The following is a 27,766-nucleotide window of genomic DNA, read 5'->3' as shown; positions in this document are numbered from 1 at the left end:
ATTTGCCTCCCAACTTTAAAAAATAGGGAGTACAATACTCCCACTTCCAAATCTTATCTGGAGCACTGCCTACAATCATAATATCTTACAGGGTTTACTTACAAAACACACAAATTTCAAAGTAAAGCCACACAACATGAAATCCGTATAGCAACATATTAAGCCAAAGGAATATATTTGTGGTTTTCATTTTCACATCCTGAATGGTAAAATATAAGTCCCAGAATGAAAGGGAATGCAAACCTGACAAATCAATTTACCCTCGTTGTACTTTCAGACTTTTAAGAGAGGCAATGAAATAAGTTGTCCACCTAGCTATGCAGAGTCTCTGTCACAAACCTCAAGCTTGTTTTTATTCATGATGTTGAGAACATTTGATTAGTGACATAAAAAAACATCTTGGGGGCGTGGCTTGACGGTGAGGCTGATGGCTGCTTCATTTCGTACCTCCCGCCCGTGACTTACTTTCTTAAATGCCTGTGGCACTATATCAATTATTTTAAATTTGTGTTTTGTTGCAGGATATTGTACTTCCTCTGGGGCTTCGAGAGGTACCACTCTCTCTTGTTTTACGTACGCTTTGGCTGACATTTCTTGCTCCGGTGCTCTGACATGAATTCAAGCTGACAGGAGCCGACACAGCTGAGGAGAATCTTGGCAAACTCTCCAGGAAATAGTGCTGCTTTCTGAGTCAGGCCTCTTGCATACGCCACCTTCTGGACTAATGAGATTTAGAACCAAATACAGTGAAAAGAAAACAAAAGAAATTAGATACAGAAATAAGCGTATATTTGCTGCACTTTAACGGTACCATGCTGCTGTGAGAATTTTCATTTTTATCCCTAATTTACCATTTTGGTGCCGCCGATCACCGTTCCGCCTGCTTCATTGTGTTGCAATTCTGACTAAAATGTTACTTTTAACTATTGATTTCAACACTACTACAGACACTTTCCCTGGCCAAAACCCTCATATCTCTGAACATCACAACTGACCATACAGAGATACACCACAGCTACAGGAAAAAGTTGTCATAAGATAGCACAAGCCAACAAAGACTCGCAGTCAGCCTCATCCTGAGCCACATTAAAAGTCACTCCCCTCCTCCATCCAATTCCTCCGACCCCAACATGGAATTATTACTACTTGAAATAAGGTCTCTAAAGCCTTTTATAGAAACTACTAACTAAAAACTGCAACAACTTGATGACAGGTGGTGCACATTTGAAAATAGAATGGAGGAGGTGGAAAAAAGAGTTAGCATGGTGTAAGATCTCTCTCCTAGAGTAACATCACTTGAATGTACCATCAAAGAACTCCATAAACACAATGAAGAACTCAAAAACCGTGGACAAAGGAATAACCTCCGTATCACAGGCCTACCTGAAGGATGTGAAGGGAATGAGGCCATCCTGTGCCTGCAGAAAATGCTTTCAGCCCTTCTCTAAATTCCACCGGATGCTGTCCTCAACATTCATCAAGCACACAGATTCAGGCCCCTCAAATCTGCTCAGGCTCATCATCCTATGCCACGTACTCTCATTTTTGTTGCTACGGGAATAAACACAACTCCAGCTTATAATTTCCAAAGCTAAGGAGAAAAAGTCTCTCATCTGGCAAAGCAACCGAATTTACATTTCTGAGGATGTCGCTTGAAAAACTGCATGGCGGCCTAAGGAATTCCTCTCATTCCGCCCTGCGCTGAAGCAGCTTAACATCAGATATGGTCTCTTCCATCCCTGCTCTTTCAAAATTACACATAATGGGAGAACATCTGTCTTCGAAGAACCTGCAAACCTCAAGTCCTTCATAAGATCCCACAAGGCTAACTGTTTGGATACTTCTACTCCACCTATGCTCTCCACCTGTGGCACTTGATTTCCCATTCAGTTATGTCATCTCATTTTTGTCCTGCTACCGTTTTTGCTGCAGGCATTGACTTTATACTCAATTCCTCTTCATAATGTTCATGGGTGTGGTTGTTGCGATGGGGGCACCCTTCATCCTGCAGGACTATTTTCGAAGTCCGCTCATGTGTCATCTTGCTCTCAACTTCACTAGGTTTGCTTATTTTGTATCTTTCTGACATCGATTTTATCTCTTACCTGCTGTATTTTTTACTTTTTTCATCTTTATTCCACTTTCCTTTTGCCTCTAGTATGTTACACAAATGTCAGGTTTGTTTGTCTCCCCTGCTTCTTTGTGTTTCCTCCTTATATGTTCGAGTTGCCTACCATGCAGCATTTTATATTGGGTATGGATTCTATTCAATTGCTATGTTTTACATGTATGGTTCATATTTTTCCTTTACGTTTCTGTAGCAGTTAATGAACGGATTTAAATGCATTTCCTGGAATGTGAAACGGATCAATAACCCCATTAAGCGGTGCAAGTTTCTCTCACACCTGTTGCCCCTCTGTAGCCTGCATCCAGCAACCCACCTGTCCTTGACTAAATCAATGCAATTGAAGTTTCTTTGGGTTCAAGATGTAATCGCCAGCCCTGCGCCTGAAAAGAAAAATGGTGTTGCTATACTCATCAATAAGAACTTTCCACACAAGATCATTGATCAAACGACGGATAACGATGGACTGTGGCTGTGGGTTAAGCACAGATTGAGACCAATGTCATTCTTATCATGAATATGTATGGTCCCATCGGACCAGATCCTAATTTCTGGGACTCTGTAAAATCTAATCTTTCTTTTTTATTTTTTTTTTAAAACCTTTATTTTTGTTGCACTTGGTCACTACTTTCACTTGGTTACAGAGACATCATAATTATAGACATTACATTTTACAATATGAATCACATTACAGCATCAAGTTGTTCAAGTCCGCTTTTCTCGGCGAGATACTGTTTGTACCTGCCCCAAATGTTTTTCGGGCGCGAGGCTGGGAGCACAGTATCAATATACAGTTCCTCCATGTCGTTCGCCCATGCCATGTCCCTTTCCCAGTCCGCCTTAGTGGGGGAGTGCGCACTCTTCCATCTGAGGAGGATCGCCCTTTTGGCGAGGAGCAGACTTACATTCAGAAGCTTTCGCCAACTCGGGCTTATTTTCTCAATTGACCCCAACAGGCATAATCGTGGGGTCCACTCTAGTGGGTGGTCTGCCATCTCGTCTATCGTCTGACATACAGCTTCCCAGTATCCCCTCAGTGCACTGCACCCCCAAAGCATGTGATAAATGCCAGCATTGTCCGCATGGCATCTCGGGCATTCCCCTGTCATGGTTGGGTATATGCGTTTGAGTTTCTCTGGGGTGTAATGTGTTCTCTGAAGAATTTTATAGTGGATTAGCCTGTATTTGGAATTGCAGGATATCTGTTTCACGAGTGCACAGTATTGAGACCACTCCTCTTCCCCCACCTCTTCTCCAAGGTCCTGTTCCCATTTTGCCCTTGCCGGACGCTGCTCTTGTGGGCGTGTGTGGAGTATGGTCTTGTACAGTGTGGAAGCTGTTATTTTTTGGCGTCCCCCCATAAACATGTATCCCAGTCCCATGTTGACTGGGGGTTCATCAGGGAAGGTTGGCCATATATTTTGTGTAGCTGCCCGCAGACCAGAGTATTGTCGCCTAGCCGTAGGTGTGTTACCCACCTCCTCCCTGATATCCTCCCATCGAATGAACTGCCCGTCCACAAATATCTGCCCCCATTGTGTTATGCCCTTAGCAGACCAGTGGCGGGCCGTCTCTCCCTCTGACGTAAAAGGAGTCTGCGGCATACCCCAGAGCGGCATACTAGGGTGGTATATCCTTTCAGTATTGTACATTTCAACAATCCTGGACCACGCAGTGATCACCACTTTAGAAGGTCTCAGGGAGTTATAATGCTTAACACCTGACCGTGTAATTTGGTGGAGTGCTAGTGTGGCCTCTTTTTCCAGTTGGTTAGGTACTGGGCCCGCTGGGTTGATAAATGTCGTCGCCCATTGGTTCGCATGTTGTGCCTGCGCGCTCAGGTAGTAGAGTTCAAAGTCTGGGGCCATCAAGCCACCGTACATGTAGTCGTTTGTAAGTGTCCCCCAGCCCACTCTCGGATGGCCATCCCATACAAATGAGGAGCACGCGCCCGCAATTTTAGTGAATAAAACACGCCCCGGCCACACCGGCACCGTGCTAAATAGGTAAAATAGCTTAGGAAGGATTATCATTTTCACCAGTGCAATCTTACCCATCATGGATACCGGGAGGGCCCCCCAGCGCTTTAGTTTCAGGCACAACGAGTCCACAAGCAGGTTGTAGTTCAATGCTCGGGATAGCTGAGCAGTCCGAGCAATCCAAGCTCCCAGATATAGAACATGCGTCGGGCACCACTGTAGCCCATGCAGGCCCCGTGGCTTCTCTGTGGCCCCCGTGATAGGGAACACTTCTGATTTATTAATGTTAAGTCTGAGTCCCGAGAGTCCACCAAACCTCTCCACCACCGCCAGGACCCTCCCCAGTGTTCTGTCTGGATCTCTCAAATATAGCAGAATGTCGTCTGCGTACAGGTTTATAATGTGCATTGTTGCCCCTATTTTTAGCCCACAGATGCCGGCGAGAGCCCTCAGTTCGTCTGCTAATGGTTCAATTATCAGAGCAAACAGCAATGGCGAGAGCGGGCAACCTTGTCTCGTGCCCCCCCGGAGCTCAATCTGCTCTGTTAGGGTGCCGTTAATTCTAATCCTGGCCTGTGGGGACGTGTACAGTAACTTTACCCATCTCAGGAAGTTCGGGCCAAATCCGTAATTTCGCAATACCCCAAACAGGAATGGCCAGGACACCGTGTCGAATGCTTTGCGCATATCCAGCGACACTGCTATCGCCTGCTGATCCGGGGGGGTCGTGGTTAGGACCTCATGGCATTTCCTAATATTAGTAGCTGCTGACCTACCGGGGATGAATCCGGCCTGATCTTCGTGGACCATGAATGGCATCCACGGTGTCAGTCTTGTGGCCAGTATCTTTGCTAACAATTTGGCATCTGTGTTAATTAGTGATAGAGGTCTATAAGACCCGCAGTCCTCTGGGGGTTTACCAGTCTTAAGCAACAGTGTTATCACCGCTTCCCTCGTGGACGCTGGGAGCTCCCCTCCCTCCAGGGCCTCGGTCCACATAGCCAGTAACCTGGGTGCCAGTAGGAGCTTAAATGCTTTATAAAATTCTGCGCTTAGGCCATCTGTACCCGGGGCCTTCCCGTTCGGGAGAGCTTCGATGGCCCTTATCACTTCCGCCTCAGTTATCGGGCTTTCCAACACCTCTCTCGTGTTTGCAGCCAGCAGGGTCGTCGGGATACGGGATAGATACTGCTCGATCTCACCTTCAGTGGCGTCTGACTGGGGTGAGTATAGCTCCTCGTAGAATTTATGAAACGTGGAGCGTATACTGCCCTGATCTGTAGTAACCGTGCCCTCCGCCGTTGTTATACATGGAATGTCGGTCGGACCCCTCTCCCCCCTTACCGCTCTGGCCAACAGCCTCCCCGGTCGCTCGCTCTCACCATAGCGGCGAGCGGCCGCCGGTCTGTCAAAGTAGCGGATCTCTTGATCCGCCGCCTCATTGAATTCGTCCAGTGCGTTTTTTAGGTCTAAGGCTAACTGAGGCGTCGGTTGAAGCTCATATTGTGACTGTGTAGCAGCTATTTGTGTTTCGAGGCGCTGCATCCTATTCCTTATATCTTTGAGGATGCCACTCTCACTCGATATAGAGGCGCCTCTAATACACACCTTGAATGCTTGCCACAAAGTCGCCTGGCGAGACACAGAATTATCATTAAATGCAAAATACTCCAGTATGTGCTGTTCCAGCGTGTTCCTATAGACCAGGTCACGCAGCGCTGCAGGTTTAAACCTCCAAGGGGGTCTATTCACTGCTTCGCCCGGTATTCGGAGGTCCAGCACTATCGGTGAGTGGTCAGAGAACGTCCTGGGCAGTATCTGTGCTGCGAGTACCCAGGCCAACACTACGTTGTCTAGTAGCCACATGTCTATCCTGGAATGCATGTCGTGCACCGTGGAGTAATAGGTGTATCCCCTCTCGGATGGGTGTAATGTCCTCCATGCATCTTTTAGCCCCAGGTCTGCCATATGAGCCATTATCGCTTGGGCGGCCTTAGTCAAAGTTCTCACCTGTGTTGAGGTGCGATCCATGTCCACATTCAAAATGGTATTGAAGTCCCCCCCGCAAATCAGGTGAGCAGTTGGATAGTGGGCCAGCAACCCGAAGAGTTCGGTGTAAAACACCGGGTCATCCAGGTTGGGACCGTAGATATTGAGGAGGACCACCTCTCTATCTTGCAAATTGCCATGTACCAAGACATACCTGCCCCCTGGATCACACCTCACCTCCTTGCACGTAAATCGGAGGGTTCTGTGTAACAGTATTGCTACTCCCCTGGCCCTATTCGAGTAGGTTGTGAAGTATTGATGGGTTCCCCACTTCGGCGCCAGTTGTTCCCCGTGTTGCGGGCCAATGTGTGTCTCCTGTAAGAATAGGATTTGTGGGGCATGTCTGTTAATGTAGGCCATGATTTTCCTTTTCTTAACCTTGGAACCCAGGCCCCGAACATTCCAACTCATGATTCTGATATTCTCAGAGCTCCTACCCGCCATCCCGTTCAGTGTGAATGCATTGTGAATCTGTAGAAGAGTGTCTCATATAGTTCCCATTCGTGCAAGTATGTTGTAACCTCGTGCTTTTAACTTTCTCCCCATAACAATAACACCTCCCCACTTCCGTCCCGATCCCACCTCCCCCCACCCTCACAGCACCCCGAACTTCTACTGTGCTTAAAGAAACCCCCTCCCCCCCACTAACTTTTAGCATATGCACCTGCAATTGGGGGGCCTGCGGAGATCCCCAGGGCCGATGCTCTTTCAGACTTAGCAAAAAAACAAAACACTTAATCGGGTCCGGCATTACTCTCACACATATTAATGGCGGCAAGGACAGTCCCCACGTAGCACAAACCGTAGACACTGATTTCCCACCTTAATGAGTGTCCCCCTCCGGGGAGAACTGTTGAAGTAAGTGGAGCGGGCATGCATTGCCGTACCTCTCCGGGCCCTCCCCAGGGAAGTCATTCTTGATTAGCGTCCTCGGCGCTCCCCACGACCGTAGGGATGTGCGTCTCCACAAAGTTGGCGGCCTCCTCAGGGAAGGTGAAGAAATGGACTTTGTTCTTGTACAGGATCTTCAGTCTCGCCGGGTAGAGCATTGCATATTGGACCTGTCGTTCCCTTAGCAGTTTCTTGACACCCGTGAATTGTTTCCTTTCTTGTTGTACCGCCAGTGTAAAGTCAGGGAAGATCCGTATCACGCTAGCCTTCCATCTCAGCTCCTGCTTCTCTCTTGCCGTACGTAATATCAAGTCCCTGTCCCTGTAGTTAAGCACACGTGCGATTATTGGTCTCGGGTACGCACCGGGTTTCGGCTTTGGAGCCATAGATCTGTGTGCACGCTCTATTAGGAACATGGGGGACCACCCTGGGTCGCCCAGCAGGTCGCGGAGGAGGGCCTCAACTCCTTTCTCCATAGAGCCCTTCGTCGCATCTTCAGGCACCCCTACAATACGGATGTTGTTGCGTCTTGATCTCGCCTCCAAGTCCTCGCATTTAGATTTAACAGTTCCCAGTTCAATCGCCATTGTGGACACCGTGCTTTTCAGGTTTTCGAGCGCCTCCTCCGCGCCTGATATTCTGGTTTCCGCTTCGGCTATGCGCGTCGTAGTTTTATCCAGTTTAGCCTTAATGGATGCCACATTTGCAGTGATCCCGTCGAGTTTGTCGTTCAGGGCGCCGAACCCCTGCTGCATAGCGAGGAACACCGCTTGGGGGTCCATCTGAGCTTGCGGTGTCGTTTGTTGATCTGGGGTGGGCGCCGGGGGCTCCATCTGCGAGGTGGTTTCCTTCTGGATATTTGTGGTGTACTTGTCGATGGCCCCCCTAGTCTTCTTGGATCCCAGGCTCTTGGGCATTATCCGCTGTTATTTGTATGGACTGATCGCCCCAGGCCACCACGACCCTCAGCACACCCGCCGACAGGCGTCCCCGATGCCTCCGGTGCGCAGGGTCGCGTGATCGAGTGTCGTCGCTCCTCGGCAACCCCCAGCGGACCAACTCTGGGCCCCCAATGTTCAGGTCGTGCGTTGTCAAGCCACGGGAGGGGGGGGGTCAAGAGACCGTGCCGTAGAGGAGACCTCAAGCCTCTGGAGCGAGGGCCGTCGGGGGCCCGATTAGCAGTTAGGAAGTGTAGCCGTCGGCTCCCGCCAGGCAGGCATGGTTCCCGTGTTCCGCCGTAGCAGTCGATGGATGGTGGGGCGATGCCGAGGGGCCGAGATGAGGGCCACAGTATCCAGCCGGGTTAAGCAGCGTGGTGGGGAGAGGCCAGTAATGAAGGTTCCTCCGCGAGCAGGCCGCGGATTGCGCTCGCTTTCTCCCGGGCTCCTCCCCTCTTCAAGGCGGCCGCGTAAAGGCCCCAGGCGCGGGCGCTTCCCAGAGCCGCGATAAGTCAGGATAGCAGCAGGCGTTCGGCCCAGAATTTCACCTCCGGGTAGCCCAGTCACCACCGCACCCTCCGTGCGTCGCCCGGGTGCAACCGGACCCGTTGTGCGGATATATTTGGAGCTCGGCCCTGGTTCACTCCGGAGCTCACACAGAAGCGGCCATCTTCCTCTGTGCCCAACAGCGCCCCCCAAATCTAATCTTTCTAACATTGTTGTGTGTGGTGACTTCAACAATGTTCTGGGGCCATTCATGGATAGGAGATCCAAATGTGTCTTCCGTAGTTCCAAATCCCATGACTCATTAATGTGTTGCATCTCAGAGACTGGCTTGGTCGACACATGGAGACTCTCACACCCCACAGACTTTGACTACTTGTTTCACTCACTGCCCCATGACTCTTCCTCACGGTTAGACTACATCGTTGCTACCAAATCACTATCACACACTATTCTCGACTCTCCTATCTCCAATATTGTTATTTTGGATCATGCGCCGGTTCTTACCACCTTTGACTTTTTAAACATCCACAAATACTCCAGCAGATGGTGCTTTAACAATATACTGTTACAAGATGATCCATTTATTAAGTCATTTACCAGCATTCAGCAGCTATTTTTTTTGTTCATAACAAGGATGAAGCCACCTCTACGGGTAATAAATGGGACACTTTTAAAGCTGAACTTAGAGGCCATGTTATTCAGTACGTTAGTAGAACAAAGAAACAATACAAGAAGGAATTAGATGATGCATTTCTTGAACTCACTAATAGAGAGAAAGCATACTACCAATCCCCCTCTAAGTCTAATCTTTCTCATGTCCTATAATTACGCACACAAATCAACAAGAAACTTACAGAGCAGACATACAATACAATACTAACGTTCAAATCCAAGATATATCAAACCTCTCATAAAGAAGGAAAAGCTCTTGCCTCTTACCGCAAATCACGCAAAGAGAAAACCTTCATCTCACACATCAAAAACAATATGGGCACTACTGTTACTAAATCCGATGAGATTTTAGCAGTTTTCAAGACCTTTTACTCTGATCTCAACTCCACTGACACTACTACCACTCCTGACAATCTGCTCTCTTTCCTTCAGCAGTCTTGATTGCCAAATATCCATCAAAGAAATCACTCAAGCTATCAAGGATCTCAAAAAAGGAAAAGCACCTGGTCCGATGGCCTATACGCCAAGTTCTTCCATCACTTTTCCTACATCCTATTCCCCAAACTCAAATCACTCTTTAGCTACTTTTCTAACAAAATGTCTTCCTCTTGGTCTTTCACTGATGCTACCCTAGTTTTTTTTCCTAAAGCCATCAAAGACTCTGATCTCCCTAAAAACTATAGGCCTATCTCCCTAATACATATTGAGTGCAAGATATTTGCAAGGATTCTTGTTAATAAAATCAAATCTTTCCTCCCCAAATTAATTAAAGCTGATCAGGTAGGCTATATAAAAGGGAGAAACATTTCCTCGAATGCAAGACTCTTACTGGATGCCATTCATCTTATTGTGAAAGACAAATATGATAAATAAGGCTATGTTTCCATTGTGCTCGATGCTGCAAAGGCCTTTGATTGGGTTAGTTGGGAATTCTTGTTAAAAGCCTTACGTCGGCATGGTTGTGGGGAACGTTTCATCTTGTTGGTCAAACTTCTTTACTCAAACTTCAGATCTACTATATTTATTAATGGGCAATCATCACCTTACTCCCCCCTCAAATGGGGCACAAGACAGGGCTGCCCACTTTCACCTATTTATATATCTTATCACTCGAGCCTTTATTACAACATATAAGAAATGACCCTCAGATCCCTGGAGTAACTTGTGGCCAACTGGAATAGCGGTATACACCGATTACTTTCTTATTCTTTTAAAAAGCCCAAAAGATCATATTCCAGGTTTACTGTCAGTCCTAAATCATTTTTCTCTAGCCTCCGGATAAAAAATTAAATAAGGATAAATTAGCGATCTTGCCTCTTAACCCATTCTGCCAAAAGCATGAAATTGATTTGTTTGGCTTTAAATGGTGTGATAATTCACTTAAGTACCTCAGCCTTCTTTATACCTCTTCCCCTAAGCTCACCATGGCACGTCTCTCTGATCCCTGTTATATCTTTCTTGGTGGGGGCATTTTGAAACTATCAAGGTGATGCTATCTCCCATCATTCTGTACCACTTACAAATGTTCCCCATTCTGCTCCCCATATCCTTCTTTTCTGCAATCAATCAACTATATCCTAATCAATTTCCTATGAGGCACTGGCAAAGGCATGAGAGTTGTCATCAGTAAGCTCAGAGGCCACTTTGAGCATGGTGGTGTCACATTTCCAGACTTCAAATAATGATGCTTTCCTTATTAAACAATCATGCATTTGGCTCACCTCCTCTGAAGCCGACAACCTCCGCTCCTGGTTTCTTCTTGAAACGGAATTAAATACACCTATTAAAACTCAAGATCTGGTATATATATTTGGATCTCTATCTTCTAAGCTCAGTAACCTGATCAAAGCAGCTGTGTCCACCCTCAGAACCTTCCTAAACAATCATACACGCTCACTATCTCTCATATTTTCACTTTTTTTGGAATAACAAGCATATCACACACAATAACAAAACACTTTACAGGAAGTCCTGGATCATCTGGGGTATTAGATGTACCCATCAAATTTACCACGACACAGGTTGGGTATCCTTCCAAGCTCTCCCAAAAATGTTTTCCTTACCTGCATCTGACTTTTGTTTCTATAACAGATTAGTTAATTCTTGCCTTAACAGCTTTGATCATTTTACTTAGAATGAACACATGCCTAACCCCATAAGAATTGTATTTATGAACTCTTCTCCCAAAGTCAAAGTGGCCCAGTTTTACAATGTATTTGGTGCCAAGAACTCTCTGACAGACACATGGTCTATCCAGGTTCAATGGGAAACAGATTGTGGGAGGCGGCCAATATAATGCAAAACGTATTTTTGTTTCTCCATAGGGCCTTCATAACCCCAATGCATCTGTTGAAAACTAATCTTGGCTCAGATGGCAGCTGCTGGTCTTGTGGTGACAACTATGGATCCTATCATCACATGTTTTTAAAGTCCTTTTGTTTGATCGTTTTGGCGAGGGGTATGGTCTCTTCTAAACATCATTTTCAAGGTCAATCTCCCCCTTACATTATCGAACATACTCCTAGCTAGCACTGCCCTCGAGAACAGTAGAAGAACACAACCCAGCCATAGTCTCTACAATCTATTTATTTCTGTTGCAATTAAAATCATTACAATTAAATGAAAAGATTCAAAAAATGTATCAGTAAAGGGCTGGTGGAACAATATATGTCATATACATAGACTAGAACACTGTATGGCAGCACGTCTTAATAGGAAATTCAAACATAATGTTAAATGGTACATCTTTATTGAGTATCTCTCCTTTCATAATATGGCATTGCATGGTTTGTGAATATCTTTTGTTGTAATGCTCCAAATATGTGATTACATGTATGCTCCTATTATCTATACCCAACTCTGTATGCTTTGAATATCTCTCCACTTCCCTTCGCCCTTTGTCTCTGTTTCGTTTTGGTTTGTCCTACCCATGTTCGTCCATTCTCAATTATTACATGCTGATTAGATCATTCTTGTCGTTTATCACTATATTTATGGTATATTATTGTGATACCTTTGTTTTTGGTAATCTCTCCTACTCATGTTAAACCTATCAAAAAGATTGATCTAATCATTTCTTTTACTGTTATTACTATTAAATGTTTAATACAAATTATTAAACAAAAAAACGTGCTATTGTACACGTCAGGTTAGTACACATCATGCATATCAACAATGATTTGAGTTGCTAATTTTAATTCTCTCTGACTCTCTACCACTGTCTCCCTCGTCCCTCTCACCCCACGAGTCCTGTCTTGTCAGTCTGTCTCCGGATGCCCTGTTTTTTCTTCTGTCCTCCCTCTTTCTTCCTAATGTGTCATGTACAGGCTTTCCTGCGTGCAGTGTTTATGTTTTTATTTTTAAGGTGGTATAGTGATAGTGTTTTTAAAATTGTCCAGAATCTATATTTTTGCTTTTTGACATTTATGCCCTCAACACAGCGGAGTAACATTTCTGAAGAATGTTGGGTTGCGGCATGGCATCTAAAGGAAAGGGGCCCAGCCAAATGAGGGGGTACAAAAGTAGGAGGGCAAACACACAAATATCCTCCCCCTAAAATTACCTCCACACCTCGCAGAGAATTGTATTTTCTGAGTTTTTTAAAATATTGCTACTTCTGCTGCATGTTTTGTTTTGAAACATCACAATCAATGAGTATGCATGGATATATTTGCATCAGAAAGGCATTAGTGAAAGGACATAACCCAAGTGAGTCATTGATCTTATTGAGAAATGGTGGATTTTGCTATGGTTCAACAAAGGGGCTCAACAAGGAGGAATTCATTAGGGATCATGACGTTCATTTTATTGCAGATTGGGGTGGGGGAGCTCATTCAACCAACAGTGAAGCATTTGCCTTAATTGATCTGACTGCAAACACTTAGACCAGTCAACAAAAGAAACAAATGACTGATCGATGCAGATAGGAGCAGAGGCATCGCTAGGGAGGTCTGGGGCAGAAGTGGGAATAGCCAGGGAATGTTTGGTTGTAGCCCCGTATAGAAGCTCAGGGGCTATAACCACCAGGCTAGCTAGCCGAGAGTCCCGACAGCCCGGACATTAGCCTAGCCCCGGATCTTTTTACAGACCTAGCAACACCCATGAATAGGAGCACATGATTTACTTCATTTGACCTGCATTATCAGTGTACTGGTCCAATGGAGAAATAATGTAGATCTTGAAACGCTTGAAAATTATCTAAGGCAAGAAACGATGCTGGAACACAATGAAGTCAAATACAATGTATCACTAGGGGACTTGTCTATTAGATCAGGTAGGACCAAACTCATGATGCAGGCATATTACACATGTACTCTAACTGTAATCATATCAAGGAGGTTCACATATATGATTGCGAGCATGGAGGTACTATAGAAAATGGACATGATGGAATGAATTACATTTTTGACCATGTTCGGATTCAGAGTAAGTATGTGGAAATACCTCTTGCGCTGGGCCTGAAGCATTTTCTCCAGAAAAATGGAGGGCTTATCATGGGAAAAATTACCATCCACGTTAAATGCTCCAAGCTCCTATGAACCCTCAAAATGGTAGCTAACACTGGCATACCAATCCCCTCCACCCCGTAATTTGGTGGGTTTCAGCCAAAATAAGTGGAAGTAGCAACAGTGAGTTTGGTATTATTTCCTCCAGAAATACCGCCGTATTTGTAACGAAGTCGATAGAGGTCAAACATCAGATGACCCTCACATACTACTTGCTCTCGTAATTGTGACTTTGTGCGCGTGTGTGTGTGTGTGTGTCCTCTTTTTTTTTTTTGCTGGAGTCCCTGTGTGCCAAGAGAAGTGCAACTCCTCATAATTTGGACATGGCTTGACAGCACCAGAGGAGACATCAAAGAAAATGGCACCACACACACAGACTGCCATCTACCTTTGATTCTCAAAAACTTTATTGAAAGTTGATTTACAAGACGTTGCCATATGTAAGCCATGAGATACATTCATTTGTGATGTGAAATATATGAATGATCACTACAAACTTTATATAGTGTTTAGCAATACCACGAACCACGAGTGGGGCTTATTTTTGAAAGGAGAACAGTGTGAACTATATAACTTTTGGGGACTTCCAATTTTTCAGATAAGACACATTGAGATACAATTATTTGACCAGTATCACATACATGCAGTAATTAGTGATGCTCGCATGGGAGGCCAGCCTCCAACTTAGGCATTACTGACCACATTATTTTTATTAGACACATATCTTTTCATCACAAGCTTATAAAAATATGTGTTAATCTTTTGTATTCAAAACGGCTCTGTTGTATGGAGATGAGTGGAAAACTGCACAAAGCACATAAAAATAAATAATAAACCAACATGACAAACATGTAAAGACTAATAAAATGTTGCACAAAAGAGTATTATTGTATTTATATTTCCCCATCTTGAATACCACAAGTACCAGAATGCAAAGTAATCTGAGCTTCAGGAATATCTGCAGGGTTTTCAAAGGTACTTTCAAACCTTAAAGGCACACAGAGATAATGGGTGATAAGTGTCACATGTCTGTGGTCATTGATTGAATTGCTTATATACTGATTGAGACACTCATTTATTTACAGACAGCAACTTATTTAGAAACAGAACCATACAGTGCTTTATTTTGCAGTATACAGAGCAGAAGATACAATGCTGACCCCAAAACCATGTTTGCAGGACCTGGTGTATTTTTTTGGGACAGGCAGCTCTTCAACAAACGCCCTGCCTCTCCTTTAGATCATGCACAGGATATTCTAGCCACACACCCTTTATTAGACTGTCCCAACATTGTATTCCACTTAAAGAACTGGTTATTCTCATAGTGGTGATGCTACATAGTGTGCTTCACACATTGCAGAGTTATAAGCTCAATAACAATACAAAGCTAGATTCAGTTCTTATTTATTTATATGTATGTAGCGCGCAAACAGCCCAAGGGCATCAAGGTGCTGTTACATGTGAAGAGCTTAGTTACAGAGGGTGTCAGCGATGCATTTTGGAGTCAATACTAGTTAGATACATACAAGATATGTTTTGATAGACAGTATGTGTGACAGATAGTATCATGCGATTTTTGGTTAGATGAGAAGTAATGTCTTGATCGCTTTGCGAAAGGTGAAGTGCACATCTTCTCCTCTAAGGGTTGGAGGAAGGGCGTTTTAATGCTGGGCTGCCAGGTATGGGAAGCTAGCTCCACCTGCTCTGACTCTCCTGATCCTGGGAACTGTTAGCATGCTGAAGTAGGGAGTTCTGATAGGCCTGGTAGTCGTGGATCGGTGAATTCTTTGGTGCAAGTAGGGAGGAGTGCTGAACACCTCATTGCCACTACAGAACAGCCTCAGAAGAATGCAACCACACTGCAACGGAATCAAGAAGGAAAACATCAGATTTGGTCGTGTTTTTACAGCAGTGAACTTGGAAGAAAACCTTTGCAGAAGTGTCCCTTTTGGTCAAGAAGGATTTGTTCTCAGAAGGGATAGCTGTTTGATACAGTAGGACTTCTTATCAGCAATGCTACGATTCACCTAGATGGAAAATTGTTTGGATGGGATAGGTACATGAGGCTTCTATGTTTGATTGTTTTACTAAGCTGGGTAGCATTGTGTAATGTTTTTGAACTCCACTAATTGTGTCATAACTAAAAACGTTTTCTTTTCTTTTGGAATTCTGGCGACATGGCGGGAATCAAGCTTTCGTAGTGTCATATGCAAGCTGTTGGAGGCCACATTTGTCTGGATGTGGCCCTACAAGCCATGTGAAAAGCAGGAGCTAAAGTACTGTAGAGTGAGGGGCCACACCATACTGTAGCATGAAAGCAGCTGGAGTTGTGTCACCGGTAAGAGAGCCTAGAGTCTCTTCTTTCTTCTTCTTGCTGACAGATTGTATCCATCAGCAGTGATTATTGGATACCGCGGCTTCAGCCTCATTACTCCATCCTCTTGGATTCAGTGTGTAGTCATGGGTTGCATTTCTTCATGGTCTGTGTAGACTGGTCACAGTAAGGCTGGCTTCACAGGGTCTTCACCACTTTGGGCTGCAGATAGCGGTCAAAAGGGTTGGCAGTCGTGGCAGTGAGTCTCCTGATCAAAGGGTACAGGCTCTGATCCAGTCCTTGGAAGAAGTCCTTGTTCAAAAATATAGAACACTTCACGAATGTGCGTGCCATCCTTGCACAGGGGCCATGCTTATCTTCTCAGTATCATTCCGATTTTACTATATGTGCTGCCCGAAGCGAGCACAGAGCCTAGTGTTTGGACTGAGAGAAGAAATATAGTAATGTGGTGGAGGTGTGGCACCATGGCCAGTCATTTCCTGGCCCAATCCGACCCAACCAGAGAAGGGTGGAGCTTAAACCTGCATCAGAGAGAGAGTGGAGGGAGCTAGAGGGTCAACGTGAGTGTAGACTAGAGAGTCGTGGGAAGGACTAAAGATATTCCAATTGATGCAACAGAGGAGTTGAGTGGGAACTTAAGAAAAAGGAGTGCAACGCTCAAATGATGGGAGCATAAGGGAATAAGGGAGAGGGAACTGACCTTTCACATCAGACTAAGAGTGGTGGGGTGCCTACTTTCCTTTACTTGGAAGGAGAGAGATTGCTTGACTTCCGTTACTTCCCAGTGGCGTCTAGAGACTCACACCACTCAAGAACCAGCAGAGCACTGGGTGAGCCATTGCATCCCCAGGACAGCGCATCCCGGGAGGCACCTCTCGCTCCCCGTTTCCCTCACAGGCCCTCCTGGTTCCACCCTCCGCACAGCGCCCCCTCGATAATGCGCCCTCCCCCACCAGGCCTGGCAGAGACTTATTAGCCGTGTTTACATGGCGGCAATGTCAAGCGATTAATTCCTAATGGCTCGGTTTATGGCGTGTTTGAACGCTTTATTGAGTAATTCTCACATTTAAGTGATTAATTCCCTGCAGTTCGGACCGACTGGTTACTTCGAAATTAATCAAGTCTGCTGATTGCCAGGGGACGATCCGCCCGCTGCGCTTGCCAGGCCGAGTGACGGCGGCCATGTCAGGCACTCGTAGGGAACACGTGTGCTTAATCAAGCCCTGCTGTGTACTGCATTACTCCCTTTGGTGGGTTAATTCCAGACACTAAAGCCCCCTCCTTCCTTCTCCTCCCACATTTTTCCGAAGTAGGCGGCATTCGTTTTAGAATTACTCTGTTCACATTTGCTCGTAAAAGTCAAAGGTTGCTCGTGCCAAGTGCTGGCTGGCAGCTTGCCACCACCACACTGTTTCAACTCAACAACAACTAAGCACATGTCAGTGTTAATAATAATATCAGTCATTTATACATAGCGTACACTACAAAGCTAATTAGCTCTTAAATAAAAGGTGTAGTAATTATCCGCCTCTCTGTACCAATATTGGAATTTTAAGCTGTGACCACACACCTCCCCGCGCCCACACTGCCCTTCACGCACACATCTCTGCAGCATGTGCTCAACGCAATGAGCTATTGCAACATGGACATTAGATGTGGGGGGATGTGCGTTAATGATAAGTATACAGTGTACGGTATACTTCTTGGTGCACGCTCTAGTTCATGGCTACGTTGTGTGTGGTAAGGCACCTGCGTCATCGACGGGTGGCGAGCCCTCCCTATTGGGGGGGAAAGGGTGGCCGAGTACAACGGCAGGCTCCGCACAAGTAAGCACGAGCCCGTGTTGAGAATCACCTGGTTATGTCAACTCTATATATGGTATGTTTGGATGGCGGTAGTACGATCAATTGAAGGTCAAAGGGTAAAGACCAGGAGTTCCTCAGCATGCAGCACAACTGGAGGCTTGCAATGTGCCAGGCTGACCGATAAAGGAGTGCACGACTTGGCAGCCGGGCGTGTTCGTGGGTGATGACCACTAAACATATGTGTGAGTGCAGGGCAATCAGGTGAGCACATTATATACCGGTTTCTAAAAAAAAGAAATCGAATTTATTATTAAAATGTTGACCCTTATGTTCAATATGCGACCAGTTTCCGCCATTTTAAATCTAAACTATAGATTAACGTCCCTATTTCTCGGAGTGAACTATTAGTTGTTTCTGTTTATTTTGTATGAGTGATGCATAAGTTACAATGTTATCATAGCCAAGGCAGGGGGAACACCCGGAAGGCAGCCTGCCCTTCTTCCAGCTCAAGCATGATGGCTGGGGACTGAGAGGGGTAACGGATTGGAGACACAGTGAGATGGCAATGGCAGAACGCATGGTGAAGGTTTGGAAATACAAAAGAGACAAGAGGTGGCCTTAAATGCAAACATGGAAAGCAAATGGATGGTATGAACGGGGAGAAAGCATGCAGGAACAAAGTGGAGGAGTCAAGAAGGCCCCTCCTGCCTCCTTCCAGGGCATCTCCTAGGGGCATGGGTTCATGCCCCAGAATATTTCATATGCATTCAAAAACAGAAACGTGATTTATGAAGGCAGTCCACAATTGGGGAAAATACCTTATCTTATGATCGGTGCATCCATTTTCAATTGCTATCATCTTGGCAGCCGACTCAATGCATTCCCACATGTGACGAATCCCGAGATGTCGTCTCTCCCCCCGACGAGGACCCCCTTCTTATGAGACCAGGGAGGTGAGTCCAGGTTTGCCAAGTCAAAACAGTAGAGAAACCCGGGTCAGGCACCCACACCCAAAAGAGTGAAGAAGTCCAAGTCATCTTCTTGTGGCAGTACCTGGCAGGAGATTGACCCGGGTCTACCAAATCAAAGCAGTAGAGAGATAATGGTCTGGGACCCGCACCCACAAGAAAGAGAGGAGTACAAACCATCTTCCTCGTGGCGGAACTTGGCAGGAGAGTCAACCAAGTCTGCCCCAGTCTGGAGACAGTGAAGCATGGGTCTAGGACCCTCAAAAGTAAAGACTTAAAGTGTTGAACTGTGAAACCAAAGTGAAAGAGAGGCCAGGGAAAGGCAGTCCTTCCCCCTGGTGGTGTTGAACTGTGCAACCAAGTGAAAAGAGAGCAGGGGAAGGGAGTCATTCTCCCTGGTTTGATCAAACTCTAAAGCCAAGATACCAGGAGGATGGAGTCATTCTCTTGGTAAAGAAGGCCAGGGAAAGAGAGTAATTCCCCCCTGGTTGTGTTGAACTGTAAAATCCAGATACCAGGCAGTGGTCGAAGTGTACTAAAAGAAGTAGGGGAACTATGTTCCCTTCTGGCCTGCACCCACTCCCAGCAAACCCCATCACCACGTTCTCTCCCACACAAAATACACCCCCCGAAACACGTGCATCTGCTGTTTAAGGGAACGTCCAGTGTAGTGCACTGAAAGTGCAAGTTTCAACTTCTTCCTACACTTTTATTTTAAAACGAAACCACTCTGAACGTTTTCTTTTTCAAATAAAAGTATAGGAGCTGTAAAAGGTAATTTAAAAAAGTAGAGGAGCACTGCTCCCGACCGCTCCCTCTCACTTCGACCACTGATACCAGGATAAGGGAGCCATTCTCCTGGTAAGCAAAGCTGAAAAGACTTTCTGATACAGAGTGTTAAAAGATAAGCCGTGTGTCTGCCAAAGAAAAGTGCTGGAACGTTGTCTTTTATGTTGGAGGACAATGTTGACTCTGGGAAGGGAGCTGTTCACCTAAGAAGAAGCCAACACCTGGAAGTGAACTTTTATCCACAATCCAGAGGAGAGGAGTCCCTCTTCTAGACCAAGAAGGTCTACTTTAAGTTCATACTTGTTTTGGTAACTGAGATCCAGAGGTCATATTTTGGCGCTGACCAAGTGATGCTTGATATCTAATAAATGTTAATTTCCATACTTGGTAAGTGTTTGCAACAATAATTGGTTTATTGTTTGTAACGTGTTTCAAACACTGATTGTCACTCTTGTTACATACATTCTAGTTGGTCAAGGCTTCAATAGACATAAAAAACAGCAAATAATTTGGTTTCACTAGTGCCAACACGTGTTTCAACCTTAAGGTTTTTCTCAAGGCAAGTAAATTGGATGCATGGTCCTGGTTGGATGCTGGGTGTACACCCAGCAGATCACTGCGAGACCAGAGACAACGCATACACCCATCTGGGAACAGGTACTATCCAGTACACGTGATAACATTGACTTTTTCCATCATCCAACCGGGACCATGCATCCAATTTACTTGCCTTGAGAAACACCTTAAGGTTGAAACACGTGTCGGCACTAGTGAAACCAAAGCATTTGCTATTTTTGAATTCTATGGAAGCCTTGACCAACTAGGATGTATGTCAGAAGAGTGACAATCATTATTTGAAACAAGTTACAAACAATAAACCAATAATTGTTGCAAACACTTACCAAGTGTGGAAATTAACATTTATTAGATATCAAGAATCACTTGGTAAGCGCCAAAATATGACCTCTGGATCTCAGTTACCAAAACAAGTATCCACAAACACTGGGACAGCAGGAGCTCTGTCCCTCTGAGATCCCCATTCAGGCGGCAGGCTAATTACAGAGGAAGTCCACACAAGCAGTGAGAACAATCGAAACAACAGCGCAAGGATACACAGTTCCAGCAAGCTCCAACACCTCGTCTTCTACTTTAAGTTTAGTTTAGTTTTAAGTGTGAGGGCCAGAAGTAGGGGTTTGACACAGGATGGTGGACTATTGATTTACCTTGACATTCTAATATAACCCTTAGTGTTTTAGTTCAGGCAGAGAAATCCCTCATAGAGATCGGGAAAGTTAGAATCTCTCTTTATTTTCTTAACCAATAAAAGTCTATAGCAATAACCATGCCACTTGTGTGTCAATCTCCTCCTTCTGCACCCTTATACAAAACAAAAGTGTTGGGCTGTTAGCCTCCGGGCGATTCAGTGAGGGCCAATTGCGGACCACCTTCTACTTGCTATGCACATGGCATTAAGTTTAGATGAATTGTATATGGAGTTTTAGAAGATAACCTTTCTTAAAAACCCTAGAAGCCTTTGATGAAAAAAGTAGAAACAATTCCACAGTAATATTTCGAGTCAGCCAGCCCTGTGTATCAGGGGTCCTACAGGCGAGTAACGACCGGAATAGCAAAGTCATTGAAAAAGAAGCGTACATCAAGCAGGAAGTTACAGAGCTTATTTAGGATGAGAAACAGGTAGGAGAGCATGGTTCAAACAGCATAGTGGAACAGAAATGAGTGAAAAGAGCTGTCAATGCCACCCACAGTGAGAAAAATCTTTATACACAAATGACATATTTGCATACACATAGTTGAAACATTTTGGGAAAAACCTTACAGAAGCTGATTGGTGGATTTACATCAGTCCCCTATATCTAGGCATACATTCAGTGATAGTAATTGGTTCAGTTCATCCTGATCCCCATTGTCCAACACCACCCATCGTGACATCACAAACCTTACCACCCCACCCCATAATGATGTTTTATAGCAATACATGATTGTCTGACCACTGGAACATTATTCATCTGCCATTGGCCAGTTCCCATCCAACACACAGGACAACCAGAGTTTGGCCTAGGGAAGACATTCACACGGCATCTGACCAATGAGGTGTCCCACAGACATCAGCAAGAACACAAAACACAGTCGCACCCTAGAGACATCGAGAATTCCCTCATGGTTGGTTCCCCATTGCTGCACCCTCACAACCCTCTTTCCATGACAATCTGCCAAGGGGCAATTTGAACAATTTACCCCACCGTGGTTAGATTTTATTTGACAGAAATTAATTTCAAATTCCCTACAAGTTCCCAGCGAGCACTCAGGTGCCTAGCTCACTGGCCTCGAAAGTATCTGCTGGTACCATTCCCCTGCAGCTCCATTTGCTGGGGAACGGTCAACTAGCAACATTTGTCCAGCACAATTATGTAGCGGAGTGCTCGAAAAATCCCTGTCCACCCACTAGATGGGACCCACAGCTGTGACAAGAGAATTATTTTCCTTACCTGAGGCCTATACCAAAATGGCTATTGTATAATTCACATTGTGCTACACTATTGGCCCTAGACACTACCCCAACCCTTATCCCTATCCCCTCTGAGCCCCTCACCCCCAGCCCCACTTTCCCTCGTGGACTTCTCCTGCTGAACCTGCACATATGCTTCATATCACAGCAGTCATTGATGTCCTCAAACCCAGGAGTGCCCCCTCCATTCCTGCTGTGTCCCTCATCAGTGACATAGTTGATAGGTGCAACCCCCTAGGCAGCGTTGAATTTGCAACTGTACTACATTCCTTCCTTTTATTGATCTATTGATCAACACTTTCTTGCTCGTCATATTTTTCCTTACCATCTTAGGGATCCACAACCTAGTTACTGTATCCATGCCCCCCTTCTTCCTCATACTCCCCCATGGAAGACTCTATTATCACACACTCCTGACCATCAGCTGAGCACGCCACCCAAAAGGCGTCATACTCGTCCACATTATCAGGCAGCATTGTAACTACCCCTTGTGCATCCTGCTCATTGCTCCTGACTGTGTTGTACCCAATTGTTTACTATGTGAACATTCAGGGACATTATCAGGCTGATTCATGGAATTAATGTGTGCTGAAATTTTCAGCGTAAGCGTGCGAAAGCGTGCAAAAGCGCGCGATTCGCAGTGCCAGTGCGAAAATCGCAGCGAAACCCGCGCACAGCGATTCATGGAAGTCCGTGCGCGTGTAAATCCCAGGATGAGCGCCAAAATTATGCATGGCGCATGCTGGCGCACACATCTCCAAACAGCATGCGCTATGCTACAGCGAAATCGCACATAGTGCGGCGCACACAACAAAAGTAGGAGGGACAGAGGGCATGACACGCGGAATGGGGAACAACGGGTGAAAATGTGGGTGTCATGGGGGAAGTACAGGAGGCAAATGCGCGGAATGCCCACACGCACGTTCAAAAAACGTATTCATGGATTCGAACGGGGCTAACGCGTGCGCCAAAAAAGACGCACTAATCCGGAAACACATACGCCAGCAGGAAGCAGGCGTATGTGGACCCGCGCAGCATAAAAGTGTGCGCAAACAACAAACAAGCTCAGACGCCAGGATGAATATACCGTTCCTAGCAGCAGTGGTTGTGGGATACCGCAGGAGGAGGAGGAGGATAGTCAGGCCCAGAATTTTCACACCCAGAACCAGCCTTTTTGGGATGCCTGATGACCAGGTGTATGGGAGGTACAGGTTTCCACCTCACATAATACTCGAACTGGTCAGTGAGTGCGAGGATGACCTCACATCACCCACCCTGTGCTCCCAAGCACTCAGCCCCTTGGAGAAGGTCCTCAATGTACTGCACTTCTTGGCCACTGGATCATTTCAGCGGACAAGTGCTATAGTGGGGGGGGGGGTCACAGGCCACGCAGTCATGCTGCCTACACCAGGTCTTGGCCATCATGACTGCACGTCCATCAGTCCACAGGCACATATACCTGCCCAGAACATCTGCAGAAAGGCAGGCTGCCGTCCAGGATTTCTACGGGGTGGCACAATTCCCCAAAGTCCTAGGTGCCATTGATTGCACCCATGTGGCTCTATGTCCCCCCAGGGCATCAGAGCACATCTATCGAAACAGCAAGCACTGGCATTCCATCAACGTCCAGGTAGTATGTGATGCCAAGGGAATCATCACCTCAGTATATGCCAACTATCCAGGGTCCACCCACGACAGTTTTATTTACAGAATGTCAACCCTAAACCGGGACCTAGAAGCTGGGCGGCATGACGATACACGGCTGCTCGGTGAGTATAAATGCCACAGCACATGCATGCATGTCAGATACTGAGTAATGTCACAACCCCACTAATGATACCTATCACCACCTCCCCAGGGGACAGTGCTTACCCTCTGAGCACCCACATGATGACGCCAATTCGGAACCCCACCACGCCACCCGGGGTAAGATACAACACAGCCCACATTGCAACCCGGGGCATAGTGGCGCGCACATACGGAGTGCTCAAGTCACGCTTTCGCTCCCTTGACCGTTCTGGCGGGCAGCTGTTATACACTCCCCCAGTAGTGTGCAGGATCATAGTGGCAGCATGTGTCCTGCACAACGTTGCAACACGCCGGGGCCTGCCCGTGGACATGGTGGTGCCTCCACATCCCCAACCACATGCACGCCCGCTGTGCATGGAAGGGGAAAGGGCATGGGGTGAGGCAGCCCATACGCAGCTGGTGGCTAATTACTTCACCTAAAATCACACCCCTGTGGAGTGCACACAGCCCTGGCACATACCATCTGACAATCAATGATGCTGACATAAGGGACAGTCAACTGTCACAACCATACCAGCCTGAGATTGGTCACCTGGAAGTGTTACATTGTTTGCATCCCTACCTACACAAACACCATCAATGCTGTGTCATCAAAAGACACACTTCTATGCTGCTGAATTCATTACCCCCTTGCAAAATACAACATGACAACAATGCCATTTCACCCAACCCCTCCCCAGCACCGCCATCCAACACACCATATCATGTCATGCTATGTGAGAGCAAACAAAGCAATCCCCAAAACATAACACAAGTGTCACAAAGTACAGTGTCCCTAATGGAAACTGGCCACACACAATATGCTCCCAGTAATGTAGAACTAACAACACACATGACCAAATAATTACCAACAATACAATGCAGCTACACAACCTCAAACATAGCATAAACATGACAGTAATAAGTTAAAGTAGTGGTAGTCTTACAACCTGATTATGCCAGCACATCGACCACTTCCAACTGTACAGTGCTGCTGCCACGCAAATGTGTAAGTGCGCTGCTTACAACATGAACTCCATCTCCAAAGTAGACGGCCTTGTGAAGACATGAGGAATGAACCTGCAAATTAGGAGGAAGACATGGATGCACAAGCACATATCAATACACCATGCAGTGTACAATACAACAACAATATCCACTAGGAATATAAACACAGTATTGACTACAGACTGCCCACACAGCTCATGGGAGTCTAACGTCACTTTGTAAGTCGCTGTCACTTGGGTACACCCTTTGCAAGCCCATGGAAACAGGAAGCAGGAGGGGTGTGTGTCTCACGAACCCAAGCATCTAACCCAAACTCAGGACAAGCCTGCATGTGCCCAGGCGGAATACAGTGGATGCCCACGGGAGCCACACAAGGCAACACACTGTAAAAAAAAAATAAAAAATAAAAAATGGCCATGTGGGGGCCAGGGGGAAGGCCACCCAGGAGGTCCGAGAACAGGGTGCGCACCAACAGCCACCTGTGTGGATGTTGGGAAAAAAAAAAACACCTCCATGAGCTAATGGCCTGCAAAGCTATGCCAATGTGGGAGAACTGCTGCTGTCGCTCTCATCACCCTCTGCTGCTGCCACAGGAGGTGGTGGTGCTATGGGAGGCAGCCCACGCAAAGCCCTGGTATGGTCCTCCATGGTAGCAAGCATGCGGGTGTGGAAGGTCTCGTTCTGGAGGATTATAGTGTGGAGATCCCCATGCACCACCTGACGTGATGCCCGGATCTCCTGCCTGCATCACAGCTGAGAGCGAACGTGTGAGCGACTCCAGCTGCTGTTCTGTCCTCAAGTTAGTGGAAGCCTCAAGGTCAACAAGAGCCTCCCTGAGGTGATGGAATTCTACCCTCAGGGCTTCCCTGTGACCCTGTGACTCTATTGATATCGATTGGCATAGAGTCTCCAGTGCCGCCCGTCTGTCCCTGTTGGACGCCAACATGTTCTCCCTGTGTGATTGGCAAATGGAGTCTGTTGCCTGCTGTAGTTGTTCCATCTGCCTTTCAGGAGGGACAATGGAAGTGGCCACCTTCTCCATTGCTTGAGCCATCATCTCAACTGATGCTGCCTGTTGGGTTGCCATACCGTACATGGATTGTTCCCATGCGGTATTGCCTGGTGGCGTACGGCCACCGCGTCGACGGGCACCACACCTGTTTGGGGCAAGGCGATCTGCCTGAGGCTGCAGGACTGCATTCCCCCTCTGATCTGCTGGCCCAGGAACAGGATCAGATGTTGTGGAGTGGGACCCTGCATCCGTAACCGCCAAAGGCGGACTTACCAACACTGACATCCCCATAGAGGGTTCTACTCCTGGTGCCGGTGGGTTGGACAGAACAGAATCCCTGCCAGAAACACTTAACTGCGACGCCACATAGGTCTCATCATCCGAATCAGCACCTGAATAGAGGTCTGGGAGGTGCACCCAGAGACAACCCTGGACAGAATGGTCTGCAGCAAGATTGGGTTCTCAACCCACCACCACACCACGTCCCCCACTGGTGCCCGGTCGTGCCTGAGATCCCTCCTGGGTCTGCACCATCTCCTCACCCTCAACAGCATCAAGTGCGTCATCCCCTGCAAAAACATGAAAGACAAAAAATGGAAACAGGCATTAGCACCATAGCACACAAATAGGCCTGACAAGCTACACAAGCTACAGAACCAGTACATGATTTACACATGTCCCACATGACTATAACCCTCCCATGCATGCACTGTCACTGAGTTGGAGGGGGGAGGCAAAAGGCAGACACTGATGACACCAAGATGGAAGAGCAACACATTTGCTGCATGCTGGGTAGCACTGCCATCACACATTGGCCTGTGAGTGGCATGTCCAATACACATACATGACACATGCCATCACACAGATGGCATGTACCATAGCCATGGTACATTCCACAAGTACATCCATATGTCAGTGAATGAATACTGTCAGCCATCCATGTTAGATGGAAATGATGAGATGAAAAATGCTACATAGTGTGACAAAATAGGCATGTGCCACACACTGCAACACATCCAGTGTACAAAAATACAGTGATTGCATGCCGATGTACACATCAATGGTTGTGCACTTCAAAAGGACAGGAAACAACTATCATGTTCTACATTCAAACAGGCCCCAAAAATGTATGTGATCAGGCCAATACTGTATCAGCCTGAATGGTCAAATCATTCACCTAACAAGGTAACACATGTGGGCCAATGTGGGGTTCATCAATGACAGAAGCATGTCACAAATGTGACAATAAGGCTGAGGAATGCAAAAGTGGGAGAATTGAAACAATCAGCCTGAATGAACACTGAAAAATACAAACACTGTTGTTGCAAGATGCCACTTCAAGGGCAACTGCCGTAATGTTACGCTAAATTACTACTGTGGGCAGAAGGGATACTGTCACACCCAAAATCCAAGGCCGCTGAATGTTTTGGATGAAGCACATGGGTGACCCATACCACTCAGGCACACACACCCTCACGTGGCACTCAATCAGAGCTCGTGACCCAAACAACATACACATGCATTACACACACATGCATGGGCACTCACCGGACAATGCATCATAATCAGGTAGTTCTCCCACACCTTGGATCTGTTCCTCTGTGACGAAGGCCCCAGCAACAGAATCATGTTCAGTGAGTTTGTTGTCCTCTTGTGGAGACCCACCGCCAGTCACCAGAGTAGCGGCATGATTTGAGGCCAGCTTGTTCTTTGCTCTGCGTTTCAGGTCATTCCACCGCTTGTAGCAATCATCAGCATGCGCCTCACAAATCCAAGGGCACTTATGCGGTCCGCGATGGTCTGCCAGTGTGTCCCCTATGTTGACCAGGTGTGGTCTTGCACCCTGCAGTCATCACCATTTCGCGGCT

The 27,766-nt window shown here is 46.4% G+C and overlaps 1 non-coding gene across 1 annotated transcript; it reads right to left on the bottom strand.

The window, feature by feature from the left end:
- Positions 1-16,299: 16,299 nt before the first annotated feature.
- Positions 16,300-16,407, bottom strand: LOC138474972 (U6 spliceosomal RNA). Its single transcript, XR_011269181.1, has one exon. It is a non-coding gene; the product is annotated as a U6 spliceosomal RNA (small nuclear RNA).
- Between the last annotated feature and the right edge of the window lie 11,359 nt (positions 16,408-27,766).

This window comes from Ambystoma mexicanum, chromosome 8 (assembly GCF_040938575.1).
Source record: "Ambystoma mexicanum isolate Mex_15411 chromosome 8, UKY_AmexF1_1, whole genome shotgun sequence".
NCBI lineage: Eukaryota > Metazoa > Chordata > Amphibia > Caudata > Ambystomatidae > Ambystoma > Ambystoma mexicanum.
Note: the sequence above shows the minus strand (reverse complement) of the source record. Positions and strands in the feature narration are given on the sequence as shown.